We start from the raw sequence: 12,377 nt of genomic DNA, 5'->3' as shown, positions 1-12,377 counted from the left end.
TCCATTCGAGTTGGTTTTCAAAACAATGATTCCAATATTTACAAGCATTTGGTAGATTTACATGCATTTTTATTATATACTGGTTAAAAAAACAAATGAAACACAACAACCCATTACATTGAACTGATCTTTTTTTCTTTTCTTTTTTGCCAGTCGGAAAAAATGTAGAAAAGCAACGGAAGAACTGAGAATGCCCAAACTTGATACGCCGCGAAGGTTGTTCTTTTGTTATTTCATTTGGTTTCAAAGGTATGATAATTGGACAGTGACTGTCCAGTGAGCCAAGTCAGAATCAGTAGGGGTTGTGACCGCCCTGGGCACCGGCGGGACATGGATCTGATGAGGTGGGTGATCACTTGTTATGGGATGGCATGCCACTCCTCTTAGAGTGCCTTGGAACAGATCCTGCAAGTGTTCCGGTGCGTTGACCCTGGCGCGGAGCCGTCTGTCCAACTCGTCCCTCATGTGGTCAATTGGATTGAGATCTAGAGACAGTGAGGGCCAGAGCAGCGCGTTAACGTTGTTGACGGCCAGGAAGGCCTGCGAAACGTGCCGTGTGTGGTCTGGCATTATCCTGCATGAAAATGCAGTGATTCGTGCCAGGTTGAAATTCCTGCGACATCAGCTTGAGATTGTCCAGCCTGCAGATGGCCAATGGCGTTATTTCGTTGTGGTTGAGTCAGACGGGGCATTTTTGGCATTGGAATCTTTGCGTTCAAATCCGATTCGTCAGACTGCAGTTCTTCTGGGTGTTATAGCCATGGTGTGAGTAAACAGTTCATCGGTATTCCCAATTAAAAACAAGACTGCCATGTGAAGCACACACACCAAAACACAAACAACAAGACATTTTCACCACAGGCTTCACGATTTGCACGTGCAGCATGCTCTGCGTGTGCATGCCTGTTGCTTTCAAGTCACTGGACAAATGAAATCGTATACAAGCCATTCCCAGCCCATTTGTATAGTGCAATGATATTGCATTGTCTTCTGAACATCGTTGCGTTTCTTTATTATTATTTTTTTAAAGAGTAATATGCTTTGACAATGAGGCAAAAATCGCTACAAACAGCTACAAACTGTGTGGTTATGTGGGTTTGGCTTTTTTCTGTAGCCAGTGTTGGAAACTGATTCATTGACAACAGATGAATATACGGAGTCATGTGTTGTGTGTCCTATTGGTTGCTACCAGTTTTCTTTAAGGAAAGAGATCTTTGTTTTGTTTCAATATTTGCTTTCACCATATTCACTCGTTTGTTCTCATGTTTTGTTATGCAATGAAATTATGTTGGCGCATTCACCCATGTCATAAGGACCTCATGGCTAGTGACATAAACAACTGAAAATGAAACTTAAATGCATTTTCATTTTCTACACTATATATGTAAATATAATCAAAACAAAATACAGTTATTCAAAGTAATTTATAAAAAGAATGATAGACGAACAGTATTAACAAAATGAAGTAATGCACATAACTGTCAACTGAATGATAGAGGAAATCAAGAGTGGGAAATCAACCCTTCAGTCAGGGAAAAATCGTTCTGTCTAAAACAGAGAGAAGAGAGAAAACAGTGAGGGGAAGATAAAGATATGGATATGAAATGTTCGTGAACAACCTGTTGGGAACACCACCACCATTTATTCATAATTGAATGCTATAGTTGTTTCCGCTGCAAGGGAGCGCACTCAGTCTGTGGAATCTCCATCATGAATGAAAACCGTGGGGGTTTTTGTTTGTTTTTTTTGGGGGGGTTGGGGGGGGCTTGGGGGGGGGGGGGGGGTTGGGGGGGTTGTTTTTTTCAGGATGGGCTGGACAGGTTATAGAAAAAGGGAAAAGGCAAAACGAAACAAAGTCATGCCCAGTAATGAAAGGTATACAAAAACAGGGCTCGAAAGATATGTCCAAGTCACTTTGTTGTGAAAAGACATTAAACCTAGGAGAAGAAAGATCCGAGAAGCCATAGCATTGTGACGTCATCCTACAGGAGTTGGGAACCCCACGGTTTCTTCGTACGCTGACTGACCTCCCCTTGTCCTGAGTTTAAATGCTGCCATTTATGTGATGCCCCATCTTCTAGTGTGCACCACATGCCATTTTGAAACGCACACACACACACACACACACACACACACACACACACACACACCAAAAACAACAACAAAAAACCAACATTACTGATGATGACAAGAAGAAGAAGCAGAATCATTACAGAAGTTATGAAGCAGACAGTGAATGCCCGGTTGAAATAAAACCTTTTTCCCCGCCTTCAGCCAGTCATTTAGTTTTCAACCTTTCAGTCACAATGCCTTTCCATTAAACTGTACCTGGTTAAAACCACAACCACATTGGGTGTACAGGATGGGGCTCGCTCAGATGAATGAACATAATTATACTATGCTATGCCATGCTATGCTATGCCATGCTAGGCCATGCTATGCTATGCTATACTGTACTGTACTATACTATTTCGAATTGCCTGCCGAAAATTTGCCGTCAACATTCTTCTTCGTCAAATGGGTTTTGCAGCTGATACATAGTGTGTGCATTGTACGCATACTTATATGTAAGGAAGACAGAGTCTGACTTGAACTTTTCCTTTTCAGTTTTGATCAAACATGAACTTGTTAAACCTTCATAGCAAAAATATTGAAGGTGTTGTTTTTTGTTTTTTGTTGTTGTTGTTGTTGTTTTGGTCATCGTGTTCAGATTTAGTATGAATTAGCAAGTTTAGGTGTAGACGAGCGCTTACAAACAGATGCTACCGCTGATTGTGTTATCGAGTTCGCAACAATGTGCATTGACAGGTCAGGGCATGGTAAATTTTGAAATTGTTATCCAGATATATCAACTTGTTTTTAAATTGTGTTGCCTTGTAGTGTTTGAGAAATACAAAATTATTGGAGTGTGATTTGTCTGATATTACTTGCCATGCTTGTTTTTGTTGTAAGAATTGTTTCATCTCTTAACTTGTTTAATCCCTTACAGAAGAGCTTTGCGTACCTGCCACTTTTAAAACTATTTGTGTGTTTGTTCAGTGAGATTTCTTTCTCACACACACACACACACACACACACACACACACGTTCGGACAAATAGCTTAACACAAAAAAGCCTTAACTAAGGTCAGTATTAGTGTAGCGCGACAAGTATGCATTCTTAAGTTGTTGTTGGCTTTTTAAGGATAAGTTGGTTGATAAATCAAATCGATGTGTACCATGTGCTTTGTGCTTTTAGTTTTACAAGTATTGGGTTTAAAATATATACTGACCAAAAAGATGTTGGACTGACGTCTGTGCGAAACGTCTTGTTTTTCGTGTGTGCAAACAGGATGGGCCCAGTACTAACAACGAAAACAACTGCTATGACACATCTCACTGATTCACATTGACGGGCGCAAAAGCGTTGGACTTTCAATCTGAGGGTCCAGAGTTTGAATATCAGTAACGGCGCCTGGTGGAGATTTTTCCGATCTCCCAGGTCAACATATGTGCAGACCTGCTAGTGCCTGAACCCCCTTCGTGTGTATACGCACGCAGAAGATCAAATACGCAAATACGCGCTACTGAGATTCGAACCCGGGACCCTCAGATTGAAAGTCCAACGCTTTAACCAGTCGGCTATTGCGCCCGTCAATATATTATCACAATCAGCATCATATACATTTCATAAAACTCAGTTTTACGCTTGCATGCCGTAATCCTAGTAGCAATCTCTCTCTCTCTCTCTCTCTCTCTCTCTCTCTCTCTCTCTCTCTCTCTCTCTCTCTCCTAATCTTTTCCTGCATACGGACATGAGCACTCATTTTGGGCAGGGCACGTATGCCAACACCAATGCGAGAAATCCCACTTGTTATTACCACTTGACCTCAACTGGTACCACAGTGCCTGTGTGACTGTCCTTCTTCCTGTCAACTTCCGCTGAAACAATGAGCCCATTTTGTTCGTTTATGTCTTCATACCACAATTAAATTATGGCGAAACACTGGGGACAAAACCCTTTATGAACAACCACAACAACAGTAGCAGCGACAGCGCTAGCAGCAGCACTGAGCACCAGTAGCAACAAAAGCATCATCATCATCATCATCATCAGCAGCAGCAGCAGCAGCAGCAACAACAATAACAACAGCAACCAACACCAAAACCAATATTAATCCAAGGCCAACGGTGAGGGGCAAACTTTTGTGACGTCGAAGCAGGATTCCATGACCTCCACAGAAGTCTGTCATCAATACAACTTCTATGTATATTTGAGAAACAGGGAATGCATTGGCCACACAGGATGCCACGTAACTTGTACATCAACAGCACAAAGATATCTCTTCAAACATTACGTACATCGTCAACAAGACACAGTCACGGTCATGCAGTATTTGATAGTGTCTCAAAGTATTATAACGGACATCGTCAACAAGACACAGTCACGATCATGCAGTATTTGATAGTGTCTCAAAGTATTATAACGTACATCGTCAACAAGACACAGTCACGGTCATGCAGTATTTGATAGTGTCTCAAAGTATTATAACGTACATCGTCAACAAGACACAGTCACAATTATGCAGTATTTGATAGTGTCTTAAAGTATTATAACGTACATCGTCAACAAGACACAGTCACGATCATGCAGTATTTGATAGTGTCTCAAAGTATTATCGTCAACGAGACACAGTCACGTTGTATGCTACTGTTGTTGTGGTTGTTCATAAAGGTCCTTTTTCAGTCATTGAGTGTTACTAAAAATAAGTTACCGAATCTGAAAGGTTATTATTATCCTCCGGTTTATCATATAAGCGAGGATTCTGACAAGATTAGTACAGCTATTTACGTACAATGTGGTTTGAACTACGCAAGTGTCCATCCATCTCCTATTTCAAACTATACTGAAAAGATGTCAGCTACGTTTGTAAAATTGCATGTCTCTAATAATCAAATCATACATTTTGCGTCAGTCTACTATCCCAAAGGTCCAAGTAAGCAAAATACAAATTGGTTGCGAACATTAAATTGCTCAAAAGAAAGATGGATCGTCGGGGGAGATTTTAATTCCCATGCTCCCTTCTGGGATAGTGATTGTCAAATAATATCTCATCCTGACTTTGTTGAAAATATTGTTGATTCATCGTTGCATTTACTTAACGATGGGAGGATTACACGTATCCCAGATGTGGCTCATCATAGAGCATCGGCACTTGACCTAACCTTCATATCACCATCTCTAGCTTTAACAGTACAGTGGGATACTGGGGATGATCCACTAGGCAGTGATCATGTGCCAATCACACTGTCTTTTAAGGATTGTAATATATCTAAATACAGCGGAGAAGACGAAATCCCAAAATTCAATTACAAATATGCAAACTGGGAAACATTTCAAAACTATCTTACGAACATTTCTGAAAGTGAAATTTTTTGTGAAGATTTAAATGTTTTTTATAACAACTTTCAAAAATCAATTATTGGAGCTGCTGAAATAGCAATTCCCAAAAAAGGTTCAAAGAGGAGTGACATTTTTTCTGGAAATGTTTGGTGGAATGATGCATGTGTGGAGGCTGTAAATACAAAGAAACTAGCATACCTAACATGGTTGAAACTCAGAAAAGTACGTGATGAAGATGTAAAAGAAGCCGCTCATAAAGAAATGTGTTACACAAAAATCAAGGCGAATAGAATCATAGCCCGAGAAAAAAGACAATACTGGTCACAATTCTGTTTGAATGAAGTATCTGACCATAAGGATATGAAGAAAGTGTGGGCCAAAATGAAAGAAATGAAATCAGGCATTGTTCTCCAAGACTATCCTATTAAAACAAAAGATAAAGAGTTTCTGTCCCCTCAAGAGAAGGCTGAAGAATTTGTTTGTATGTATTCTAAAACAGGCAGTGTAGATAGTTTGTCAACTAAACAAAAGACTTTAAGAGAGGAAGAAGAAATCAGTGACAAATATAGAGATCCTACCCCACAAAATGATAATACAATCAATTCGGCAATAACTTTACATGAGGTAAAGAACGCTATTCATTTGTTGAGTAACAAAAATGTGTCAGTTGGTAAGGATGTAGTATCTTACACCATGTTAAACCATTTGCCAGAAAACTGGTTGATTATATTACATACATTATTTCAAAAGTGCTGGGAATGTGGACAAATCCCTGAGGTATGGAAAACTTCCATTGTAACTCCTGTATTAAAACAGAGTAAACCTCGAACAGAAGCTTCGAGTTATAGACCTATTTCGGTTACCTCCCACGTTGGGAAAGTCATGGAGAAAATTGTAAATATTAGAATGGTGTATTTCTGTGACAAAAATAACATAATTCCGTCAGCTCAAACTGGATTCCGGAAAGGAAGATCTACAATTGGTCATCTGACCCGTCTCACTACCCAAATTAAAAAACAGTTTTCTAAGCGAAAAAGTATCCTTGCGTCCTTCTTCGATCTTACTAAAGCTTATGACCGAGTGTGGCATAGCAGACTATTATTTAAGCTGAAACAAATTGGTCTGTCGGGTCATGTTTATGACTATGTTAAATCCTTTTTAAGTGGGAGATATATAGTGGCAAAAGTGGGAGTAACTTTATCAACCTCTAGGCCTATAAACATGGGAATCCCGCAGGGTTCCATTATTTCTCCATTGTTGTTCAACATTATGCTTTATGATTTACATACATGTTTTTCATCATCTACCAAGCTGGCTCAATATGCTGATGATATTGCTATATGGATTCAGACATCCTTGAGGAAAAGGACAAGCCTACATTACATAAATTATGTACAGAAACATTTTCAGGGTGAACTCGATAGACTGAGTAGCTATATGCAATCTAATGGTTTTGAGTTTTCTGTAGAAAAAACACATTTGATCCTCTTTAATAATGGTTATAATCCCAGCAAACTACCACGTTTTTTTTTAGGAGGACGTGAAATATTTTTCAAGTCGGAAATCAAATTTCTTGGGATCCTATTTACTTCAAAACTAAACTGGAAGAAACACATTGATTCAATGGTGACTAAAGCAGTTAAAAGTTTAAATTTCTTAAAAATTGTAAGTCACTCTCCTTGGGGACAAGACTCCAAAATTCTTTTACATTTAGCGACATCTCTCGTAAGATCAAGATTGACCTACGGTCAAGAAATTTTCTTTTCTGCTCCGCCGACGTTCCTAAAGAAGCTGCGAATAATTGACAGTAAAGCTGTGAAACTGGCTTTAGGGGTACCTGTGCATACTAAGACCTCAGAAGCCTATAAGCTTGCGGGTATTCTACCACTAGATGAAATCAGAAAATTAAGTTCTGCTAAATATATTGTGAGATGTACAGCAGTGGATGATTTTGAGGAATTAAATATTAGGTCTGATATTGATTTTCCAAAAAATGCACAAAATAATTCAAATCTACAAACCATTCGCACATATGTGTCAGATATTTTAAATTCTTCAGACATTGATTTGCATGATATGGCACCTCGTGTTCTGGTGCCACCTGTCCCTCCCTGGGAGTTAACAAAAGCAAACGTCAACATATGTGCTTCTGACACAACAAAAGGAGAATCTCCACATATAATAGCAGCATCTGTCAGAACTGAATTAGAAGAAAATTTTGATTATCATTTAAAAGTTTACACTGATGGCTCGGTCCTGGATGATAGCAGTGCAGGATCTGCTTTTGTCATTCCTGACCTAAAAACAGAAAAATCATATTATTTAGGTAAGGGACATTCAATTTTTACAGCTGAATTGGTGGCCATCCTTATGGCTTTAAATCATCTTGTTGATATACCAATCATAATAAGTAATATCCTATTTTGTGTTGATTCTCAATCTGTCTTAAAAGGTTTGCTCCTTTTTGAGAATAATCAAAGAGAAGATTTATTTTTTGAAATTAGGTATTTATTGCACTCCCTATTTGTGAAGGGTACAAATGTTGATTTTTGTTGGATACCATCCCACACTGGATTCCGTTATAACGACCAAGCAGATAGGGCAGGAAAAAGGGGAGCAAAAAATCATATAGATAGTATAAAAGTATATTGCCCATTGTCATACAAGGAAATAAGCAATATACTAGAAAGAGACTTTTATAGGTGCTTGAATTCAAGTCTAAAACCTCGTCAGTTGACTCTCTCAGACTTTGGTCCGATTCGCAGACCAATTCTGAGCTTAGCTCTCAGACAATTATCAAATTCATTACGGACCAAGTATTGTTCTAATGTCAAGTGTATATGCTTTAATAACCTGACAATTGAGCATATAATTTTTCACTGTAGCTTGATGAAGCTTTTTGTACACGAAAGTGTGTCTTCACAAGTGACTGAGAACGTTGATGTTTTTGAATTTTGCATTCATTATCAGTTGTTTCGCTTGTCAGTTTAACGACTTCTCTTTTACGAAGTCCTTTAAGTAATTTCCTGTAACTGTATTTAGAGGTGTTTTTTTTGTTTGTTTGTTTGTTTGTTTGTTTTGTTTTTCTTTCAAATTTCACCCACATTTTTACCCTCATTTGCCCAGTTTCCCCAAACCCTCCATTCATCCGCATCTCCCACCCCTTCTAACCGATAATACTCAGATGTATTCATAAATACTTTTACAAAATGTCTTCAATCACCGATATGTGTGACGGGACATTAAACAAAAAAATTCCTTCCTTCACGGTCATGCAGTATTTGATAGTGTCTCAAAGCCTGATCAGCTTGCTGGATTTATGCGTAGGTCAGGCATCTGCTTTTTATGTATTTTATTTCGTGTTGCGTTTATGAATAATTATGTCTGCATGTCACATGCTCCTCCTGAAAACTGACACTGAAACCGAAACCTGAAAATGAAACATTACGTGCATGATAACCCCCACGCCCCCTCCACCCTCTGACCTCCTTACACCATACCACACAAACTTTCTGACTGCTTTCTCACCGGCTTTAAAAAGATACAATGCGTTTTTTTAGTTATTTGAACCTGGCCTTAATATCAGCGAGTTTTCAAAAGTAAAATTTTGTCTAACACTAACTAGTCCAATTACAGTTTGTCTCGCTAATTTGAATTATTTGTCATACCGTTTTCTTATGTTCCACGCACTTGACGCCACTGGTTTGCCATAAAAACTGAGTCATGACCTTCTGCGAAATCTTTCATCGTAATGATTATAAGTTTTTTTTAATGTAAAATTTGGTGTTTAACTTTCAGTTTGGATTAGAATTGTTCCTTTTAATTTCCTTGGGGTTTTGTTTAATGTATTTTTAGGTTAATTTGGGGCCTTTTTTTTTACTTGTTGGGTGATTTTTACAGTTTTTTGGATTGGAATTGGGTTTTTTTTGATTTTGGGGGATTCTTACAGGTTTGGGTTGGGGAATTTTCCTTTTAAGTCCCTTTGGGTTATTTTTTAAACTGTATTGGATTGTTTTTTTTTTTTGTTTTTTTTTTGATTGCTTTAATTTATTTTTTAATTTGCCTTTATATGTCTCACTTTTAAGATTACAGTTTTGGATTAAAATTTTCCTTTATATGTCTCACTTTGTGGGAAAACTTACATGTTTTGGGATAGGTAAATTGTCCTTTATTTTCTCCTTTGGGTATGCTTTACGGTTTTGGGTTTTAGTAATTTGGGCCCCTTTTAATTCCCTGGGTGAATCTACGTGTTTTGGATGGGTAATTGTTCCTTTAATCCCTTTGGGTTTTAGCTTTCTTTTGGTTTAGGTTTTTTTTATTGCTCCTTTTTTTTTTTTTTTTTTGGGGTTTGATATACTTTACATTTTGGAATTGGAATTTGCCTTTTTATGTCCCATTTTGGGGTAAAAATATGACTTTAATTGTTTTGGTTAGGTAATTTTGTGTCCTTTAAAAGTCCACTTGGGTTTAATAAAATTTCAATGTTTTGGATTGAATTTTGCCTTTTATATTTCACTTTTGGGGGAAAATTTTCGGGAAGGATTGGGAAGTTTGTGTCCTTTTATATGTCCCACTTTTGGGGGGAAATGACTTTACTGAAGGAAGAAGGTCCTTTTAATGCCCTTGGGGTTATGCAAGGATTGGTTGGTAATTGTGCCCTTTTATAGTCTCACTTTGGGGTGATTACTTACATTGTAGGTTAGTAGTTTTTCCCTTTTTAATTTTTCCCATTTTGTAAAAGATTTTACATTGTATTGATTGGGGTAATTGTGTCCTTTTAAATTGCTCACTTTGTGGTGATATGACTTTCATTAAAATGGATTGGGAAATTTGTTCCTTTTATAGTCTATTTTGGGGGTTTTTGTTTTTATTTTGTTTTGGTTAGGTAATTTTGCCCTTTTTATATTCACTTTGGGGTGTAGGGTTTTTACGTATTGGATTAGGTAAGTTGTGTCCTTTTATATGCCTCACTTTGTGGTGATCTGACGTTAACATCGTATTGGATTAGGTAAGGTAGTGTCCTTTTATATGTCCTCACTATGTGAGTGATATTGACTTTACATTGTATTGGATTAGGTAAGTTGTGTCCTTTTATATGTCTCACTTTTGTGGTAATATGACTTTACAGTGTATTGGATTAGGTAAGCTTGTGTCCTTTTTATCATGTGTCACTTTGTGGTGAATATGACTTTACAGTGTATTGGATTCGGTAAGTTGTGTCCTTTTATATGTCTCACTTTGTGGTGATATGACTTTACAGTGTATTGGATTAGGTAAGTTGTGTCCTTTTATATGTCTCACTTTGTGGTGATATGACTTTACATTGTATTGGATTAGGTAAGTTGTGTCCTTTTATATGTCTCACTTTGTGGTGATATGACTTTACAGTGTATTGGATTAGGTAAGTTGTGTCCTTTTTATATGTCTCACTTTGTGGTGATATGACTTTACATTGTATTGGATTAGGTAAGTTGTGTCCTTTTATATGTCTCACTTTGTGGTGATATGACTTTACATTGTATTGGATTAGGTAAGTTGTGTCCTTTTATATGTCTCACTTTGTGGTGATATGACTTTACAGTGTATTGGATTAGGTAAGTTGTGTCCTTTTATATGTCTCACTTTGTGGTGATATGACTTTACAGTGTATTGGATTAGGTAAGTTGTGTCCTTTTATATGTCTCACTTTGTGGTGATATGACTTTACAGTGTATTGGATTAGGTAAGTTGTGTCCTTTTATATGTCTCACTTTGTGGTGATATGACTTTACAGTGTATTGGATTAGGTAAGTTGTGTCCTTTTATATGTCTCACTTTGTGGTGATATGACTTTACAGTGTATTGGATTAGGTAAGTTGTGTCCTTTTATATGTCTCACTTTGTGGTGATATGACTTTACAGTGTATTGGATTAGGTAAGTTGTGTCCTTTTATATGTCTCACTTTGTGGTGATATGACTTTACAGTGTATTGGATTAGGTAAGTTGTGTCCTTTTATATGTCTCACTTTGTGGTGATATGACTTTACAGTGTATTGGATTAGGTAAGTTGTGTCCTTTTATATGTCTCACTTGTGGTGATATGACTTTACAGTGTATTGGATTAGGTAAGTTGTGTCCTTTTATATGTCTCACTTTGTGGTGATATGACTTTACAGTGTATTGGATTAGGTAAGTTGTGTCCTTTTATATGTCTCACTTTGTGGTGATATGACTTTACAGTGTATTGGATTAGGTAAGTTGTGTCCTTTTATATGTCTCACTTTGTGGTGATATGACTTTACAGTGTATTGGATTAGGTAAGTTGTGTCCTTTTATATGTCTCACTTTGTGGTGATATGACTTTACAGTGTATATGATTAGTAAGTTGTGTCCTTTTATATGTCTCACTTTGTGGTGATATGACTTTACATTGTATTTAGGTAGTTTTTTTAATTGTGTCCTTGTTTTCTCACTTTGTGGTGATATGACTTTACAGTGTATTGGATTAGGTAAGTTGTGTCCTTTATATGTCTCACTTTGTGGTGATATGACTTTACAGTGTATTGGATTAGGTAAGTTGTGTCCTTTTATATGTCTCACTTTGTGGTGATATGACTTTACAGTGTATTGGATTAGGTAAGTTGTGTCCTTTTATATGTCTCACTTTGTGGTGATATGACTTTACAGTGTATTGGATTAGGTAAGTTGTGTCCTTTTATATGTCTCACTTTGTGGTGATATGACTTTACAGTGTATTGGATTAGGTAAGTTGTGTCCTTTTATATGTCTCACTTTGTGGTGATATGACTTTACAGTGTATTGGATTAGGTAAGTTGTGTCCTTTTATATGTCTCACTTTGTGGTGATATGACTTTACAGTGTATTGGATTAGGTAAGTTGTGTCCTTTTATATGTCTCACTTTGTGGTGATATGACTTTACAGTGTATTGGATTAGGTAAGTTGTGTCCTTTTATATGTCTCACTTTGTGGTGATATGACTTTACAGTGTATTG

Source organism: Babylonia areolata, chromosome 20 (assembly GCF_041734735.1).
Source record: "Babylonia areolata isolate BAREFJ2019XMU chromosome 20, ASM4173473v1, whole genome shotgun sequence".
NCBI lineage: Eukaryota > Metazoa > Mollusca > Gastropoda > Neogastropoda > Buccinidae > Babylonia > Babylonia areolata.
The sequence above is the reverse complement of the archived record's forward strand: the minus strand, read 5'-3'. Positions refer to the sequence as shown.